We start from the raw sequence: 21,974 nt of genomic DNA on the forward strand, positions 1-21,974 counted from the left end.
AGCCACATCACTATGGCTAGGCTTACAAATGCCCCAGGACAGATAGCCTAGTACTATACTATGAAACTATGAAACATAGTGGGACAGCTTTAAAAAAAGCAACGGAGATTCTCCGTTACTTTTTATTAAAGCTGTTTCGCTGTGTTAAACTCCTTTCATATAGCGAGACACTTTGTAAAAAGCAACGAAGATCTTGCTTTCTCCGTTGCTATTTTCAAAACTGTCTCACTATCTTAAATGGGTTTAAAGCTGTCTCGCTATGTTAAACTCCTTTAACATAGCAAGACAGTTTGTAAAAAGTAACAGAGATCTTGCTTTCTCCATTGCTTCCACCCACAGCTCTGATGTACTGTGTAAGCATACGCATGTGCAGTATATCAGAACTGCTGCAGAATACCAGACAGCTATGGAAGGGCAGCAAGGAAGCATTATACAATGCCATTATTTAAGAAAAGTAATTATTTTTTTCTTAAATAATGTCATTGTATAATAACTAGACAAAAAGGCAAACACACAAACTAAGAATCAAAAGCACCAAAGGCTTAGCAGATTACTTGAAACAAACAATTTATTGAGTTTTTCCTTCTTCAGACCATTTTGCAAAGCTTATAAATGACACATACAATGCCAATTAACTGATTGTTGAAACTAATTGAATAGTTTTAAAGTGACAGATACAATTCAGTAGATTTTAAAAAGCCAAAGATGTGAGCCTTCAGTTTAGTCAAAGTATTAGTGTCATGGAAGATTTGTTTTTAATGGTCTAATAAGTATTTTTTATTGGATTTGTTTAACAAAAATTTTATTAACTGTTTCTTAATATTCACACACAGCATCACTATTCTTATATGTTGGTTCAATTGATAGTTAGGACTCTGTGACTCAAGTGTATTTGCCTAAGGTGTACTCCTTTGTCTTTTTAAAATCTACTGAATTGTATCTGTCATTTTAAAACTATTCAATTAGTTTCAACAATCAGTTAATTGGCATTGTATGTGTCATTTATAAGCTTTGCAAAATGGTAGTACCTTGTCTGAAGAAGGAAAAACACAGTTTGTTTCTAAATTGTTTGTTTCTTTGATTCTTAGTCATTGTATAATAGCAATAGCCCACTTCTGGGTGTGGGTAATGCTGGATTTACCCACAGTTATCTTTGTTTGGCCACTCAAGCTTCACCCTCGTGACCAAACCACACCAACCGTGGGTAAATCCAGCATTACCCACGCCCAGGCATGGGTTATTGCTATATTATTATTATATATGACAACCTTTTAATGTCTCTTTCCAGCTTTTGTGGTACACCCACCAATGTTTTCTTTGTTGATCCTTTATGCAGTTGTTTATTGTCATCTCCAATTGAACATATGCCACATTTTACAAGGCTTTTTTTTTTTAATAAAAACCCTCAAAAAAACTCAGCCTCAGAACATCCACATAACCTAACAACTTAAAACAAGCACACAAAACTATGTACATCTTCAAGCAATGAAGTTTTACACTGCTGATAGGAAAAAATTCCCAAATCAACAACCACTGTTTCCACTGTGTGTTAAGTGTTTACTGATATTTTTTCACTGTTTTTAAATGACCTGTTAACTGTTTAAATCATTATTTACAGCCTCCTGGCTGATCTTCTGCTGTTTTAAATGTTTTTTTTTTCAATATTTTGCTGCTATTTTTTCTGCTGTGTTAAACATTCTCTAGTGTTTCCATCTGAAACTAGGTTATCTAGTAGCTGTAGCATAGTCCAAATCCAGGCTTGCTGCTTCTGGAACTGTTTGTAGCAGGACTTTTGCTTTAAACACATTTTCCAGGTCATATTGGATTGGAAGAGGCCTAGCTGCACTTTTGTGAGAGAATTGTGTTGATAGGGACCTGACTAGTAAAGGGAGGCCAGTCTATGGCCTAGCTGCACTTTTGTGAGAGAATTGTGTTGATAGTGACCTGACTGGTAAAGGGAGGCCGGTCTATGGCATGGAATAAGCATCCTCATTGGTCCTTTTGAATTTTGTTAGGGCTTTTTTCAAGTTTTAGCTTCTGGTATTTAGGCCCTGCATCTGAGCAGGTTTCTTCTTGTTGGCACATCACACAGCATTGTGCACTGCTGCGCAATTGTGCACTAAAGCCGTACACTTAAATTCAAAAAATTTTCCCTTAAATCCCAGGCAGACATATCCATTCTCTTTTCTCCGTAATTGTTTTTGAAAAAGCCACCCCAAGTGACAACAGTCTTCAACCTAGCATTATGGACAGTTGGACTACCTTTGTTTCTCCTGCCAACCTTGTTGACTTGGGTCTCTTGCAGTAGTGTAGCAATTGCCTCATGTACACAGACAACCATCTACTAAAAACACAGTCTAGTGCAGAGTGCGAGAGATGTATTTACACTAAGAATCTAGACACCATGCTCTCTGTTGCTCATAAAAATAACACAGAGAAGGTTGTCAACTCACCCACCACTACATATTCACATAGTACCACTACTCATACACATACCACTACTTATACACATAGTACACATCAAACATGTAAATCCACATACACAGATGTTCTCTTGAAAAACCTTACTGAAACACCAGAGACCTCCAACTAACACAGTCTCCACAGCACCCATGACACATACCAACACCAGTGTCTCACCCACTAACCCTGTAAGGTGTAACACTCAAAAAACAAGTTTTCTTTTCATTGGAGACTCAATAGTGAGACACTCGGATGTCCCACTCACCAGGTTGGAGAAGGATAAAGTCATGGTCAGCTCCCTGTCTGGTGCCAGGATTTGCCAAATCATGCATGCACTCAGGTCTCTCAGCAAAAGTACCGTTATGACTATGTTATAGATCATGGTGCTGCAATGACCTGAGATGTACCTCACTGGACTATATAAAGAGAGACATGGTTGAGCTCTCTGAGGATGTGTTCCAGGCAGGAATGTACCTTGCCTTGAGTGGCATACTACCCTCTCCAAGGATGATGTCACAGTATAAACAAAAATTGATTGATTTCAATAAGTGGTTTAACTTTTTGGTGTTATTCCAATGGGATCCAGTTCTTGTCTGCCTGGGAAGCCATGGTTGACAAACCTTACTGCTTTGCCAGAGATGTTTTGCACCTGGCACCCCATGGCCTTCAGCTGCTGGCAAAGGCTCTTGTCTCCACCATAGTGCCTTTTTTAGGCAATGTATCGAAAATAACTTTATCAATGTGAAATTAACCAATCAAAATGAAATAAGGGTCTTGCTGCTAAATGCTAGGAGCTTAAACCAAACCTGCACTTTCTGGAAACACTTCTATCACTACAAGATGCAAATACCTGTGCAGTCACACAAAACCTGGTTTAAGGCCTGAGAGAGTACACTGGCCCTGCAAGGTACAATGCTTTCCATATCTTCAGACCGCAAAATGAATGCGTGAAAACCAAAGGAGGTGGTGTTTCAATCTATATTAAAGATAAATTCACCTCCCGTCTAGTTAGGCTGGAAAATTCCATGGAGTTACTCCAGGTCCAGGTTATGGTGGTGAAGACCCCATTCATGTCCTAGCCAGTTATAGATCAACCTCTATGGGTTACAACACCCACAAAGCCTATTTAAGCAAACTGAAGACAATCCAAATTTTACAGATCACACTGGTTATGGAGGATTTCAATTATCTCACCATCGACTGAAAAACCCAAACTGACTAGCACCAAAGTTCCTTGACTTTGTGACATCAAATGCCCTAGAGCAAATTGTCTACACCCCAAAAACAGGAGCAAATATTCTACATATGGTACTCACCAACATAACAAACAGATGCAGTGCTGCGACTGTTGGACACTCATTAGATAAAACTGACAAAAATCAGTAACCTTCAAAGTGACACTAACACCAGAACTCACAAAAGGTGAAATCACACTAAATAACTTCACCAAGGCAAACTATAGCCTCCTAGGTGAAGGTATTAATGCATTCCCAGCCCCACCCCAAGCTGAAAGTGGTAACTACACCAAAGCTTATAATAACACCCTGTACAATCACTTGCATAAGTGTATAAACTCAGCTGTACCAGACAGAATCAAAGCCAGAGCACCAAGTAAAATCAAGCTGCCATGGTGGACTTCCAACATCAACAAACTCTATAATAAGCGCAAAACTTTGCTGTGCAGGAAAACAAAGATAAGGACCCAACAATGGAAAAGCACCCTCCTCAGCCTTAACAGGCAAATAAGACAACTTGTCAAATCTTGCAAGATCTCCTTTGAGAGAAACCTAGAAAATGCTGCTAAGAATAACCATAAAGCCTTTTACGGCTACGTACATAACCTAAAGGGTAGAACCCAAGCATGTGCAGAACTGGTGGTCAATGGTATCACACACACTGACCCCACAGAGATAATGAACCTGCTAGTAGATAGGTTTGGTGAAAATTTCACTCCCTTATTCCCTCCTAACTTACATCAAACCCTCCACCAAACTTCCCCCCACCTTATATATCTGAAAAACAGGACACCAAAGCCCTGTCCAAGGCAATGAAAATGTCCTCTATACATCCAGATGACAACCCAGGCTGTCTTCTAAACAGGCTAAAACATGAACTAGCATCACCACTAAGTATCCCTTTCAATCATAGCCTAACCACAGGAATGGAGAACAACTACAATTATCCCCCTCCACAAAGGTGGCCTAGCAACAGACCCAGAGAATTACAGACCCATAAGCATGACTAGCCTCATCTATAAGGCAATGGAACGTATTATTATAGATCTCATAACTAAAGACATAGGTGACATCCTAACCCTGGCTCCTGTATGATTCAGCTTCATGAAGGGCAGATCCTGCCTGTTTAATCTGGTGGATTTCTTTGAAAGTGTGACCAAGGCCATTGATGAGGGAAAATCTGTGCACACACCATACCTCAACTTGGAAACTATTTTCAACACAATCTCATGTTCAGGCATTACCAATAAACTTAGCAAACTGAATGTAAACCCCTTCATTGTAAGATGGGTTGCCAACTGGCTCACAAACCAGACACACACTATCAAAGTGGGTGACTCCACATCAACCAGCAGATCTGTTACCAGCAGGATACCACAGGGGTCAGTGCTGGGCCCCCTACTGTTTGCTATATACTTCTCAGAAGCTCAGGTCAAACTAAAGGGTTGTGGCTGACCACATGTGCAGATGGCTGCAAACTAGGAGCAATCATTGAATCCCCAAATGATGTTAGTATACTCCAGTAGGGTCTCACACAGACTAACAACTGGTGTATTAGTCATGGTCTCAAACTGAATGCAAAGAAATGCATCATCATTCCTTTCAGCACAAACAATGCCCCTTCACACTATCAAATCAACAACAATACCCTAAGTACCCACAAAGTGGAAAGAGACCTGGGATCACAGGTTGATCACAACCTTAACTTCAGCCACCATATGTCTACCATTGTAAGTGAAACTTTCCACATAGCTCACTTGATTATTAAAGGCAATGCCTCAAGGGCAAAAGAAGTTAACCCCCCCTATACATGGTACTTATCTGGCCTGTAAATGAGTATAATGCCCCATTTAGTATATACCATACTAAGCACCTGCAGCAATTAGAGAGACCTCAGACATTTCTAACAAAGAAGATCAAGGGCCTCCAGCATGTGCCTACATGGAACAACTAAAGTCCCAGTCACTATACTCCATATCATATAGACTTCTTAGGGGAGACTTATGCCTGGCCTGCAGAGCAACCCAAAACTCAAACCTAATGAACTTACTGCATATCCACAAACAAAATGGGTCTTGGGCTACCTGTTCCAGAGACTTAAATATGTTCTGTGACTTAATAGGACATGCTGGAAGGACAGATATGTCTCCCATCAACTACCATGTCTTTAGAATAGGCTACCAATTCATGTGAAACAGATCACCTCTATGACACTATTCAAGAGGGATAGTGCCCACAGCTCTCATGGACATGAGCAGCCATCACTGAATGCAGTCTTAGTTATTGACTAGTACTTGTATGGTATTACATTGGGTTGAAATGGCTAAGCTTAAAATGACCTCTGGGTCAATAGCCTAGTAATCTCCTATATTTTTATGATCCTATGACTACACCCACAAGCATTAACCAACCTAAAATTGAGGTTATCCTTCCTAAGACCCATGTTACATCCTGTGCTTGTACTTACACTAATTGCTGTCTGTTCTTTTCCTATCTGTATTCCCCTCCCAGAAGTGAAAAATGGCTTACATGCTTTCAGAAAACAATAATTTAGCCTTATAAATGTGATCTGTTTTTTATTACCTGTACTGTAGTCAGCATGCCTCCATGGAAACATAAGAATAAAATGTACAGCTGCAGACATCTGAACTCACACTGAACATTTATTTGATAAAGAAATGCTTTTCATTACATTCAATGTTCTCTTATTTACTTGTTTACACAAAATATATTAGATTAAAAAGTTGTTAATAGATTAAGTCAAGAACCTAAATCCATTCACCTAAGTAAAAGTAAGAGAAAACATGTCAGTTCTACATATATTATTACAGCATATTAACTCAAACATAAATTTCTTCAAACTAAAAAAGAAGGCACTGACTTACTTAAGTGTCTTTATCACATGCAATGATAACTGAAAATGCTTTATTATATAACATTCAAATTATATCATGTAATATTTCATAAAAAGTCTAAGAACAAAATTTGTTTTACTTACAGTTACTTTTTTCTCTTTCCCCTTAGTGTTCTTTAAAACATTAATGGCATGAAGTAAGGTATATGCACTTCAGTCCCCTACAAGTTTAACAAAGTCAACAGAAGTCCAATTTTTCCACTTAAATTTTAATTGTGCTGGTCTTCCTCATCTCCACCTACCAACGCCAGACTCTGGTTCTGATCCAAGGTACCACCAATTATTTTAATCATCTCCTATGCTTTTCTGTCCCTCAATCATTTTCCCTTGAAACATTGGAAAACATTTCACTGGCAAATTCTCTCTATGAGCTTTATTATCAGAAGAATGAGAAGCAGAGACCCCTCCTGTTTGATGGCTCACTTTTTGTTGGACAAACTTTTGTATTTCCTCTTTAGCCACAGCTGGATACAGCAACTTGAATCTCACACCTGCCTCTCAACATTCCCTCACTGCAAGGATAAATTTGCTTCTCTTCTGCCTGGTCTACAGTGAATAATCATTTTCCACAAATACTCTATTGTGTCCAGTTGTTAATACTTTTCCATTCTGTCACAGTTCTTTCAGGATCAACTCTTTCTGCTGGCATCACAGCATCTTTACTAGTAGAGGTCTAGGTTGCTTTCTCATGGCCAGGTTTGGATCATATGCATAATGTAACATTTCAGTTAAGAAATCCTGCTGTTGAATAACAGTCCAGTTGCTAATTTGTACTTTCATAGAATTAATGCAAATGAACATAAACAAAAAAGAGAACAAAAACACAATGGAGTCACCAATAACTGCAGAATAGTGTTCTGGTACCTCAGCTGGAATGCCTTCAGAGGAATAAATTCAACACTAACATGTAGTTCATTTATGCAAAATTATAATTGAATAATGAATAACAATTAAATAAACAATCAGCCCTTAAATGAGCCAATATCATAATCATACTAACCCAACATCGTACATTCATACATTCAAGTTAATTTCCAAATTTAAACCCCTAGTATTATTGTTCTATAGTTCAAAATCAAACAACTCTCTAACATTAACATTTTTTGTAAAGAATTACCCCCATTAGACGTATGTGGTTTGCCTAGTACACTAAAAAATAAGCTACCATAATGATCCCCATGCACTTCATAAAAATGTTCTACTATGGGACTATCTGACTGTTTATTCCTGATATCACCCAGGTGCTCCATGATGCGAACCTTAATCATACATTTTTTTTGACCAATGTACCATTTGGAGAACAACCACAACCTAAAATGTAAACCACCCTACAAGAATGGCAGTCAAACCTATCAGCAATCAAACATTTTTTCCATTAATACTAGTGCCAGAGATATTCCTAACCCTGGAACATACTTTCCACTTTCCACATTTAAACATACCTGCCTGAATATTCGTCTTATTTTTAATACTAAGAATTTCCTTCAAATTTACATACCTACCATATGAAAAAAATGACCTTTTTAGGGATCAAATGTCCCAATTCATCATCATAACAAACAATGGGCCATGAACTATCAACTAAATCCCTCAAAATAGGTGAGAAGGGAATATTTAGTAACAAAAAATATATGTTCCCCCCCTCACACATATTCCTATCCTTACCTTTCTCACAAGTCTCATTTCTACTCATCATACCAGAACTACCAGAAACATGCAAAGCTTTATTTCTAATTCTCTCAATAGCGGCTAATGAATACCCTCTATGTAATAGCCTCTCATTTGCAGACAAAAATTCTTGTTCAAGCAAACAAAAATCAGAAATATGTTCAAAAATCCTTTTAAATTCACTAAAAGGAAGGGAATCTATAAGGTGTGGAGGATGAGAACTACTAGCATGCAAAAAGTTATTGACTGCCGTTTTTTTCCTATAGGGTTTATATTGTACTCTCCTTTCATTGTTCACATGCAATTCAATAGCCAAAAATTGGATAGCATATTTGCGAGTGATACCAGTAAATTTCAAACCACAGGGGTTGTCATTGAGTAACCTAATAAAACTCTCAAATTCCCTTTCATCACCTTTACATACAAAAATTAAATCATCAATGTAATGCTGATATTTAACCACTGAATGCATGAAAAAATCCAAATCATACAAATAAACATTCCCAAAATAAGACATAAGAATAATGGCATAAGCAGGGGCAAAATTTGCTCCTATAGCTGTACCTTGCTTTTGTAAGAAAAACTCATTTTCAAACATAAAATAATTATGCGTTTAAGCAAATTCAAGTAAATTCACTAAAAAGTGATCCATGGCCATTCTCCCAATAACTTACTAACTGCTTTCAATCCCCACCTGAATTTAGATTTTATATCCACAGCAGTCCAATAGAAACTGTCTTTCCCAATGCATGCCTTTCATCATTTTACAATACTCATTAGTATCCTTAATATGTGAGGGAATTTTGGACAAAAATATTTTCAAATGACTATCCAAAAAAATCCCTACATGTTCCAAGAAAGATCTACAACAGGATATGATGGGCCTACCAGGAGCTTCAGTTAAATGCTTGTGAATCTTGGGCAGGGCATGAAAACTCAGGTCCCTCAGGAAAGGTATAAACAATTTCTTAACATCTTATGCCATTAAAAAAAAAACAGCCTTTCACCCCTCTCCAGTATTTCTAACAACAGTTTATTAAATTGAGCAGCAGGCTATAAGTTAACTTTTCATGGTCATCTTTCTCAGATAACAAATCATAAACCATCTTCAAATACTGAACTTTTGACATAATAACTCAATTGCCCCCTTTGTCAGCTTGCAAAACTACATGATCAAAGATTTCTTCACTTAAATATTTAAAAGCTAACCATTCCTGTTTGTTCATGTTAAACTTTTTATCTATTTTCGCAAACTTAAAGAAACTCATGTTCACATTTTGTGTGCAAGACAGCTTCAAAATTTACCAGCACAGGAGATATTTTAGGGGGCATAAAATTACTAAGGCTAGGTAAAGAAGGCACAGATAATTTCCCATACCCGGTATAAAAAACACCATTTTCCCCATCATTTTAAGGGCTGGTTGTTTATTTAATTGTTATTCATTATTCAGTTATAATTTTGTATAAATGAACTGCATGGTAGTGTTGAATTTATTCCTCTGAAGGCATTCCAGCTGAGGTACCAGAACACTATTACATTTTCTGCAGTTTTGGCGATTCCATTGTGTTTTTGTATAAAATGAATATAGCTGTTCCTTCCAGTTTCTCTTGTCTCAGATTTTCCCTGCTTCTATGTCCTCCAAATCGTCCATTTCATTTTGAAACAGCTCATCTTCATCCGCCTCATACTCAGCCAGCCTTTTCTTCAATTCGACTTCTGATTTTTGCAGTTTTATCAGTTCATCTGAATAACTGTTTAAAGCTTCTCCCATTTTCCATCCTTTGGTTATTGGAGCTGACATACTCCTTCAATATTTTGTTTATCATAATCAGTTCTGAGCACATGGGATTTATTTTTTTACTCTAGATTACTGGAAGCCATGTTGTGCACCAAAGCTGGAGCTCGAACTGCTTTTTGCTGAACAGCTGCACAATTCATTTCCATCAATATTTTCTCATTACATTTTCCAGTTGATTTTTTCATGCTCTGTAACCGTCTTCTTTGCTAGCATCTGCACAGTTTACTTATTAGCTAGTAAATTATTCTTTTTTTTAAATTGTCATAGTTACTGGCCCTTATATCAAAGTTTCTTTTTTTCTCACTGGGAGAGCTGAAATTAAGCTGTTGATCAGTTTGTGGCCATCTTGGAATTCCAATATCTTAACATTTTAATATAAAAGTCCAACACTTTAAATAGTTCAGAGTTTTGCAAGTAATAGAAATTCCTGGGAAAGACACCAACCCAGCAGAATGCATGTGAATAGCTCCACATTTGAGATACTTCTGTATAGCTCAGTGAAGGGACAGTCAAGAATGACAGCTGCAGCCTAGTCTGAAAAGGATGCTAAATGCAAATGATTTGCAGCAGAGTGATTAGTCTGAACACTATATTCTAGTAGACAAAATAAATAAATATAGCAGATACTGTAGGACTGCGGTAATGAAGTTAAACTAGTGCTGCAGGACATGCCCACATGTAAAGTGGTCACACCGAAGTACAATTTTTTAAGAATATAGGAGATTTAATGTTTGGTTTGCAGTCCGTGTCAGCAGTAAAGGCTATAACTTCCCTTTATGCTATCTCTGACAGCTCATAATATTATACACTGCACTGTTGTTAGCATCTTTTTTCCCATTTTTTTATCTTCTCATAGGTTTGCAGACTATTACATACCTAGTCAACAACTAGAGATCAGAATCAAACCCTGCACCTTGTATCTGTGAGGTAAATACCTTAATCATTATTTACCCAGGCTAATACAAATAAATACATTTTGGTCATGAAAAATCTCCCACTTCTGAAGGAAATCTGGCAGGGGGAAAAGAAACAGGAAAGGAATCCTCATATCTCCATTAACATTTTACCTCCTTATCATTGCCACTGATTTAAAGCAAAAAAAACCCACCAGCTTGCAGTCAGCAGCCAACAAAATCTGTCACTATAAAACTATATCTCCTGTATGTGTTCCCTACTGCAAACAGTCAAGTGGCTTCACGCCCACTAAAGAGTCTGACTCCTCTTCCATTCCCTTACTTTCAAATTCTTTAACCAAAGCACATTAAGCTACTTGGCTGGCATATTTATTATAAGGCAGAGATGCTACAATCTTTAACCAAAGCACATTAAGCTACTTGGCTGGCATATTTATTATAAGGCAGAGATGCTACAACCTGACATATCACCCATCGCATGCAACTGCCCATCACATTTATTTATTTTATTTTTTATTTTATGTTTGTTAACCGGGGGGTGTCTGACTGAGCCGAAATGGCCCTTTTTCAGCAGAAGCCTGGGGAGAAAAGCTCCACACAGAAAAATAATTACAGATACATTTTGATATTGAGACATGATCAGTATACACACAAATTACAATAGACATGTTTTTACAGTGGTATACAACACATCAACAGTTACAGTGGAGAGAATAAACAAAAGAATATTAATTTAATAATAAAGGCAATTAATAGATTTGTGGTGTACAGCTGAAATTTGGAACATAGGTAGAATACATACATAGTACACAGGTACAGTACATACATTGTAGATTAGCCAGTGTTTGTGAGTAAGATTGAAAACCATTATCAAGTGATCTAGGTATAGTATGTGTACCTTATCTGCTTTCACTAGCCTGAGGAGCAATCATGGCACTGCCAACTTTGCTTGAGATGTTGCCTGATGAGGTCTTTAAAGGAGGCTTTGGATGATGTGTTTTGAATGTTAGTGGGGACAGAGTTCCATTGTTTAGCCACTGAACTACTATATAGTGCATCTCCAAAGCTATTGTAGCTGTTGGTGCTACATGTGAAACAACTCCAAATAATGTAGCAACCTCAGGATCTCAGTATTAGGGTTCACAATCCTGCAACCCTTAACCCAGAAATAAGGGACATGATGATTACTTAATCTTTAGAAGTTGCTTAAAACACCTAAAAAGTAAGTTGAAGGCAGATGTTTCCCAAATAGTGAAATAACTTAACACTAACAATTATCTTCGCTTGAACTCCTTACGTTCCACTTTTCTTCTAAACACTTTGCTTCAAGACCTTCCTCCCACTTAAACATCTACATAACTCACCCAGATTTTTGCAGAATGTTCAGATTTTTGCCTCATATTTTTGGTCTGTTCCTCATAAAATTTGTGGTTTTCAGGCAAATCAGTGAAAACTGACTTCATTAAATAATGACAGCCATTTTAGTTTTATACTTCATATCCGTCATAAAAATGCAGTGTGAGGCAAAACCTTTTCTTCTAGCAACTTTCTGTGTTTATAAGAATAATATTTAAAAATTGTCCCTATTTTTGGGCCTTTGTTCCCCCATTATGTTTAGCTTTATCCAGATTTCTTGTGCTAAGAGTTTGAGAGGTATGTCTCATGTCCATCTGTTCTCAACACCTCTGTTTCTTTTGTTTTCCTGTCCTCCATCACAACTGTCACTGGTTACTTTTTTCTCTCTCTTCGTCTATTGTTAAGCCTTTTTCATGAACTATGTAATTATTGTAGAAATTTGCAAGCTGTACTTATGTCAAAATGCTTATTGTGCTTTTCTCACACCCAGGTAAGAGTCTGAAATAAGTTATTTGGGATCAGTGCACAATCCTGGCCAAACATACAAATAAATAAATAAATATGATCATTTTTAAATTCTGTTGTATTCATATACTTACATATGCATATATTGATGTATTAATGTAGTCAGCTCATAATGTCTCTGGATCTGTACTTCAAACACCACTAGTATGAAGTATAAGTTCTGATTAAAGTGATACAGTGATTAAGAAAGATGATTGCTCTTTTGTTAGCAAAGCTTAAAGCATTAAGTTGATCTATTCCTGACATCAGTGTGTTATATTTAAATGAGCCATTTGTATTCATAAAGATAACCTAGGTAAATTATTTTTCAGTCAGGAAAAGGGTTTTAAACAGAGGACCAGATGATATTATAATGATTGTTGTTTCAGATTCTTCCCTCCTATATTGGCCCCTTCTTCTCAGACATGGGCACAACTACTATACTTGATTTTTTATTCCCTTTTATTAAGATCAATGTTCATGTATTCCTTTCTGCCCCAAAAGTTGTTCCCTAGTTAAATTTAAAATTTTGTAGGGATTTAAATGTCTCCGTTATATAAGTTTACTCCCTTTTTTCATCCAAATTATACACAAAGGTTCCTTTAACATTTATTGGTACATATTCTGGTGTAGACCTTATAACATTCTTATGCCCCTTCTTCTGCACTATTTCATTCAGTCATGGCCTTTGCCTAAGTGGGATCTTAGTACACTGCATGCCATATCACCAGTTGCTAACAGCAGAAAAATTATTTGTACAGCAAATGTTTCCTTCTAAACTTCACACAGTTCCCCAAGTTTTTTATTGTTGGCTCACAGTGCTATCTCTCGTTAAGGTGGAGTTTTGTTGTTAGCATCTTTTTTCCTATTTTTTTATCTTCTCATAGGTTTGCAGACTATTATATACCTAACCAACAACTAGAGATCAGAATCAAATCCTGCACCTTGTATCCGTGAGGTAAATACCTTAACCATTATGGCAACCTCTCCATCCTTCCTTCATGTATTTCATTTTTTTTTACCCAGGCTCATTACCTCAACGATATATGCATTGTTACTCAGTGGCGACCATATTTCTGACCATGCAGATTCATTTGCTGTGTCTCTTTTTGTCCCGTCTGTAGATTAGAGCGTGTAATATACCATTAAGAAGCTTTCCTATGAGTCAAAGGTACATATATGTACTAAGCATGTGCAAGCAAGAGTGCCATTTTGGGTGAGCAGTCAGAGTGATAGCATACATGTATGCAGTCAGTCAGTTAGTTAGATAGTTCATTTGAGTTTATTGTTCCTGCCATTCATTCTAATGCATTTGTATACAATAAACTACTTAAATGAACACCCAAGCCTTGACATCCTCTTAATGCACATAAGAAGACTGACATAGTGTCAGAATGGGATCCAGAGTTACAGCCATGAGACAGCCGGTTAAAGTTGGTATGTCTACATTTGGTTTATTATAGTGTGTTGTTCTTGGATATATGTCTGTATTCCTATCCACTGTGTGTCTAAAGCATGACCGGTGCATACTGAGGAGTGTATGCACTAACATCTACAATTGTCAGATATTTATGGTCCACTGTTGTTTGCAGACATGGGCTTCATTTGTTTAAGCGTGTGAGCATGCCCAGTATGACCTTTCAGTATGTTGTTGTCTGACATTGCCTTCATTTCTCTATGTGTGGGAGCATGCCCAATATGTCCTTCTGTATTGAATGTGTGGATCGATTCCAGGTAGTTTGTACTCCAGTGCAGACCTTTGTGTTGTACACCTACAGGTAGCAAACTATTTCTACAGGGTATCAATAGATCATTTGGCAATATGGGGACAAAATGTGCAGGGGATAGTGTGTACTGTAGGTGACTGTGTCTGTTCTGCTTCTGCTACATGGTACTGCTGTTAGCAGAGATATTCAGACATGTGTACTGTTATACACTGTGATGTTTTATGTCCTCATGTACTGTCAGGTGGACATTGTTGCTCACAGTGATGTCCTGGGGGACAAGGGTGACTGCAGCTGTGTCTGATATTGTGGGCAGATGCCTACATATTCATGGGAAGTTATGCCATTCTGGAGGAGGAGCTGCAGGCACTTGCTGCTGGGTCTGTGTATCTGGTTCAACATCTTGGTACAGTGCTGGCAGAGGATCCCATACTTGTACATCCATCCACATGACAGTATGGCCTTATACTGCTGTAGCAATATATCACAGCTGTACAGATTTACCTAGGTTATCCAGAGGCAGGGGCCATGAGTCAGGACATTACCACTATTGTGGTGTACGGACAGGTATGTAGCCACCCATTTATGTGTTTGCAGCCAAGGATAGTGTGTGCACACAGCTGTGTGTTGGACCTTGCACATTCCATGCTGCCCATGCTCCCACACCCCCCTCTATTATTTTATCCTCTTCCATACATTATGCATACATTCTCTGATACTTTCCCTATAGTTATCACCTCATCACAGCTGTGTTTTGGTGTTGGTCCACAGTTCATGCAGTGGGACATGGTGGACATGTTACTGTGGTTTGTCCACATGGCCTTGCATATGGTTTATGTGGAGTGTGTTATGTTATTTGGGTGTCCATGACATAACATGCATTGGCAGTACATGTGAGACACAGGCCTTTGGCAGAGGCCTGTAGGCCATTTGATGTTGATGCGGGCCATCTGTGGCAGGCTGTTGCATTATTTCAGTCCTACAGTCTCAGACAACTATACACTATATTCCCCTGGGGTGACAGGGCAGGTGTGCTAGGTGTTCATGCCAATACTTTCTATCAGTCTTGATCAGGTGGTGTGGATGATAGCAGGGTGCTACCTATGGCTAGGGACACACCTGCATGGGACACCTGTTATGCAGGCATGTGCAGGTACATCAGCTGTTTCCCAATACCTCAGTCCTACCACCTTTGTGATCTGCAAGTGTTCGGGCAGATGACACCGGTATCCCCTACTACAGGCCCAGATAATGTGATGCATACCTTTATGTACAACAAGGGTGTGTCCATTTCACAGCTACACATTATATACTGTATGTCAGGGGTGCTTTCACCTGTGTACTGCTTGCATATCTAGCCCAACAGCCATGCCATGTTAATCTTTCAGATGGTGGCACATATTATCACCATACATTTACAATGGCTTACTGGTAGCATGTGCTATACTGGTTTGTTTTTGGCACTACAGTTGTGAGGACTTGGCCCTGTCATCAGCAGTAGTGGGCAATGGCCACCAGGTCATACCTCAACATGCATATGTACTGACCACTCTCACACAATATGAAACACACACCAACCTAACACACACACCTGCATATTGTAAAGATGCTACAATCTATCCTGCTACCTTGGCCACCTCTGGGCATCTGTGCTCCACTGGTATTATACCTACACATACATGTTGCTACATTTCTACATAGGACTGGGGGGCACACCTGACTGTTACTACATGTTTACATAGGATATGGGGGGCACACCTGACTGTTTCTACATTGCTACACACAATTGGGGGCACACGTGACTGTTACTACATTTCTACACAGGATTGGGGGGGCATACCTGACTGTTACAATGTGTGTACATCGGATTGGGGGGGCACACCAGACTGGTACTATATTTCTACATAGGATTTGGGGGGGCACACCTGACTGTTACTACATGTCTACATGGGATTGGGGGGCACACCTGACTGTTACTGCATGTCTACGAAGGATTGTGGGGGCACACCTGACACTTGTATACATTTGCTATGACTGTACTGGTATGTCAGGTACTCCATTCCTTTATGTTTTCTAACCAATCATGCTGACTAGAGGCATGGCAGTGTACTACATGTCCTACATTTCATTGACCTACATATTAGTTTCTGACTTCCTACCCTTCAGAACTAGCATCCCACTGCCTGACCTGATGTAGTCTGTCTGTGTAGGCCTGGGGGGGTTACCCATAGGCATCATTCAGAGGCCTTAGTACTGAAAAAATATTACAGCACGCTGCTTACTTGCTTGCTATGATGGATCTGAAGTATTCTTAAGACACTCAGTCTTGCTGGCTGAATTCTGCTAAAATTCAAAGTCTGATTATATTTGCATTCACAGTCTGTTGCATACAGAAACTTGCAGAATATACACTGATGAGAGAATATACTTTGCAGCATCAACTTTAAAGAGCAGTAACAAATAACTTTTTATAATAAACCAAACTGGAAAACCGTTGCAGCTTAAAAGTACTGTTCCAACTTTACTTCTCATATAGTACAGATGATGTGAGAGATATAACATTTACCTTAGGACTTGTGTCCTTACCATACCTCTAACAACTGGATTTATACAGCTCTTTATATACAGTTTTTAGTCATGCATAAACATATTTTGGAGAATTGCTTATCCTGTAGAAACAATACTAAACTTCCTTGTTTAACAATGTCTTGTAAGAGACCAGCTTTTCTGACAGTGTGAATATCCTGTAACAGTGTCCTGATGTCCATGTAGAAAAACATATTTTTGAGGAAACACATTGTCCTGTATTCTATTTGAATCTGTGTATAGAAACATGTGTTCTTATGTCAATGCTGATAAGCATAAAAACATATTTTTGAGAAAACACATTGTCAGAGATCAGCTTTTCTGACAGTGTGAACATCCTGTATTTTATTTGGATCTTTGTATAAAAAACATCTTTGTGCCATATCCTGTTTTTCCATGCAGAATAACATGTCATTGTTCTTTAAAAGCAGATTTTGCATTTTTGTTCTTGCATACATCCTGTTTTGAGTCTGTAAGGGAAAAATGTCCATTCTTTAAAAGCAGATTTTGTATTTTTGCTCTTGCATACATCCTGTTTTGAGTCTGTAAGGAAAAAATGTCCATTTAGCAGATTCCTTTTCCAAGCCATGGTCATTTAGTATGACTGCTGATCACATATTACTAACTGCATTTAAGCAAGCCTTTTCTTTCAGCATATTTACAACATAATTAATTTTAGACTAATATTAATAAAATCTAACAATTCCCTCTGTTTTTAAACATACTCAAAACATTTTATATAGAAAACACAAGAAACAAACCTTTAGTTTGATACAACAAATCAAAATGCAATTTTACATAGTTAATACAATGATATTAAGTATTACTACCAAACTGAATGTATTTCAAACTTTTTCTTTTGCAGACCATTCTGTGAAAATATTTTGTCAGTTATGAGCTGTGTCTGCTTTAATTTTACTTGATTAATTTATTATTTTGCAATCACAGAATTTAATTTATGACTTAGAACTGTTTCATTAACTTTTTGCAACTGTTAAATTAACTATAAGAGATTAGAACCATGTGCTTCTGCAAGCATTTATACACTGCTGAAAACATAAAATTTCAATGTCATTTTAACCATAACATTGTGGTCATGTCTTTGAACTGCCCATTAACATCTTGGTAAAGTACTGAACTGGGCTTAGATAATACATATTTGAAAGCAGTTATTTTACTGGGATAAAACCAGTGATATTACAACTTGACAAATTACTTTTGAACTTATTACGATGTATCCTGTACAGTATGTATTTACACAGACTGTTTGCTATTTATGCATTTCAATCTAGTAGGTATCTTGGACCCATTGTTTTCTTTAAATATGTTTTTTTCACACATATTCATTACTAGACATGAATTTCATTTGTACTGAATTTTTTTGCATTTGTACATACAATGACTATAAAGTACATTTAGTCTAATCTTACAAATTTAATAACATTAATATTAAGCAAAGTCTTGGAAAATGTTTGTCTCTTTAGAAATATCTAGTGGAATTGATACCAAATTCATATGTCATGTTATTTTAAACTACATACTCAGCAATTATTAAAAATATTCATGCTTTTTATACCAACATTGTTTTGCCAAAAACATATTAAAAATAGTGACCAATCTTGTTCATTTTTTTTTACTCTCTTTTGTATAGCTGTAATCAATTTTAAGCCATCTCTTGTTTTAAACCATCTCTTGTATAGCTTTACAGTTTAACAGGTTGTAAATACAATTTAATACTAAATAATACAATAATAACCATTATGATAGCTATTAACAACTTGTAAAATATCTTATCCTGTCAGGTTTAATCCAGTTTACCAGTATTTCTAATACACTAATACCTGTTTTCCCTCTCCCTAAAAGAGTATTTATTTCAGACCCTTGTGCAGTACTGCTTATACAGTCAGTGTAAAACTGAGAAAGTGCTCCTCCCCCTTATACAGTCAGTGTAAAACTGAGAAAGTACCCCTCCCCTGTAGTACTTCAGCACTGTTTACCTGCCCTATGTTGTGAGAATATGTCAGCCCAACACTTCGGTTACACACTTATTTTATTAGGTTACTAAATAAAGCTTTCACTGTATATTACCTCTAGTAGGTATTTACACCCTCCTGCACAATTGATCTGAACTGCATATATACCATAGCCCATTTGCTGGCTGTACTTGATACAACCGAGGCTTTTTTTTTTTTTTTTGTCCTTTTAACATTTACTTGCAAACAGACTATCAGTGACATCCATGCACAATTGTGGCATTTTATTACAATTACCAAATAGTGTTGCCTGTAAATATTTTAACAATTATGTTTTAATAACAATGATGCTTTAGAAAAACTCAAGCTACTTGCCTGGCAATCAGTCTTGTTGTTTATCTTATCTTTCCAGCATTTCCTGTAACCATTCATTCAGTCTAGGAAGGTCTGAGCTCACATTTTATACTCTATAAACCATAATTAATTCTTTTGGCATTTTTCCTTTAACGTGATTGTGATTTGCAGAACTATGCATTTATACAACATAAATAGACATTATTTTACAACTACCTTACATGGATTTCAGTACTTTTTATTTATTTATCTATTTAACTGTCCTGCCATTAATTTTATTTTTAAAATTCAGAACTTTAACTGTTTGGTGTTACCATATAATTATAAACAAATTGTAAAAAACAAAATAGATATTAGTTTAACCAACACATTTATATTTATATTATTTATATTTGCTGTTGTCTGACTGTTATTCTTGTGTATTGTAACAGATGTATTTTAAATGAAAAGAAAATACATGCATGTCTGTCTTGTATCTGTATATCTTTATACAAGCATGTCAGTCTTGTGACTTAAAATTTTTATTCTTATTAACTATTTTTATTTAATTTTATGCACTATAACAGTTTTGTTTACCTTTTGACTGTGCTAAGAATGGCATTCATATGCTTTACTTTACTGTAGTACTGATAGATGTCTTGCCTTAACTGAATGAAAGTAAAACATTTAAAAAAAAATGATTTGTCTCTATCATCCTACCATGTATGTTTAACCATTTTCAAAACATAAACATATTATAAAATATATTTCTTTTGCACAGATTAGCTGTGTATGCATGAAGTTCCCAGTCTTTGTCAGTTCAGCTAATTTATTTTCTTTATCCTGCAACTTCTGTTGAATTTCCTGTAATGTTACATGGCCTTTCTGACATTCTTTAGTAAGCTGTTCTGCTGAATTTGAAACTCCTAAGCACTTTTGAAAAAATGTGTGTATAACTTGTCTAAGCTTCCTGAACTCATTGTGGCTGTCTTTTAGAAGTTTACTACATTCCTTTGTAACAAAATGTACTAGGGGTTCTATCAGTAACTGATTTGACTCACATGTGGTGACAGGACATAACTGTTCAACATCAGAATGTAATGGAAACACTTTACCCTTAGTTAATTGTTCAGATCTGTCTTTACAGTCTATTTTTTTAGCAATATGATGCAATATTATTTTATGGCACAATACACAAAATGCAGTTTTTGTTGAAGCACACACTAAACATTTGTCATATTCCACATGATTTTCTTTGAGATACCAGTCAAATATTGTAATACATTTGCATAATGCCTTACTATCAACCTGCCCTAATAAGGTTTTACATTTACTAATGTGCTGTGTATACCAACATAGCAATTTTTTATATTTGCTTAAATTATGCATGAAAATATCCATACCGTCTAATCTAATATCCAGACTGTTTATATCCAAACTGTCGAATAGCAACCATACTAAAAAATGTGACGTAGAAAAAAGTCTTACCAGTGAGCAAGAAAACAGGTGATCAGGCTGTTGTTGCAGATGGCTGGAAATTTTTCAAAGTCACTTGAGAAGCTGGGAAAGCACAACAGGCAGTGGACTATTGGGCTAGTGGATATCCCCCTTTTCTTGAAGAATTTATGGCACTGCGAATTTCTTGAACTAGTCTCACTCCGGATTGTAGACGTCTATAACACTTTAATACTGCAAGCTGCATAAACTGGAATACTTCTGTTTAGGATTTACACATACGTACAAATGTTAGTTACTGCAATTTGACTGAAATGACCCTCTGCAGGGCTTACCATCACTCCTCCTATGTTTGAATGCAGATTGTAGGTTCAAATGCAGGCTAGCTTGCCATTGAAAAATTATATGGTGCTAGTCACTCAGCTGCCTCGCCATTGAAAAAATATTACAGCAAGCTGCTTACTTGCTTGCTATGATGGATCTGAAGTATTCTTAAGACACTCAGTCTTGCTGGCTGAATTCTGCTAAAATTCAAAGTCTGATTATATTTGCATTCACAGTCTGTTGCATACAGAAACTTGCAGAATATACACTGATGAGAGAATATACTTTGCAGCATCAACTTTAAAGAGCAGTAACAAATAACTTTTTATAATAAACCAAACTGGAAAACCGTTGCAGCTTAAAAGTACTGTTCCAACTTTACTTCTCATATAGTACAGATGATGTGAGAGATATAACATTTACCTTAGGACTTGTGTCCTTACCATACCTCTAACAACTGGATTTATACAGCTCTTTATATACAGTTTTAGTCATGCATAAACATATTTTGGAGAATTGCTTATCCTGTAGAAACAATACTAAACTTCCTTGTTTAACAATGTCTTGTAAGAGACCAGCTTTTCTGACAATGTGAATATCCTGTAACAGTGTCCTGATGTCCATGTAGAAAAACATATTTTTGAGGAAACACATTGTCCTGTATTCTATTTGAATCTGTGTATAGAAACATGTGTTCTTATGTCAATGCTGATAAGCATATCCTGT

This window comes from Protopterus annectens, chromosome 2.part1 (assembly GCF_019279795.1).
Source record: "Protopterus annectens isolate FY-2018-M chromosome 2.part1, PAN1.0, whole genome shotgun sequence".
NCBI classification, from domain to species: Eukaryota; Metazoa; Chordata; order Ceratodontiformes; family Protopteridae; genus Protopterus; species Protopterus annectens.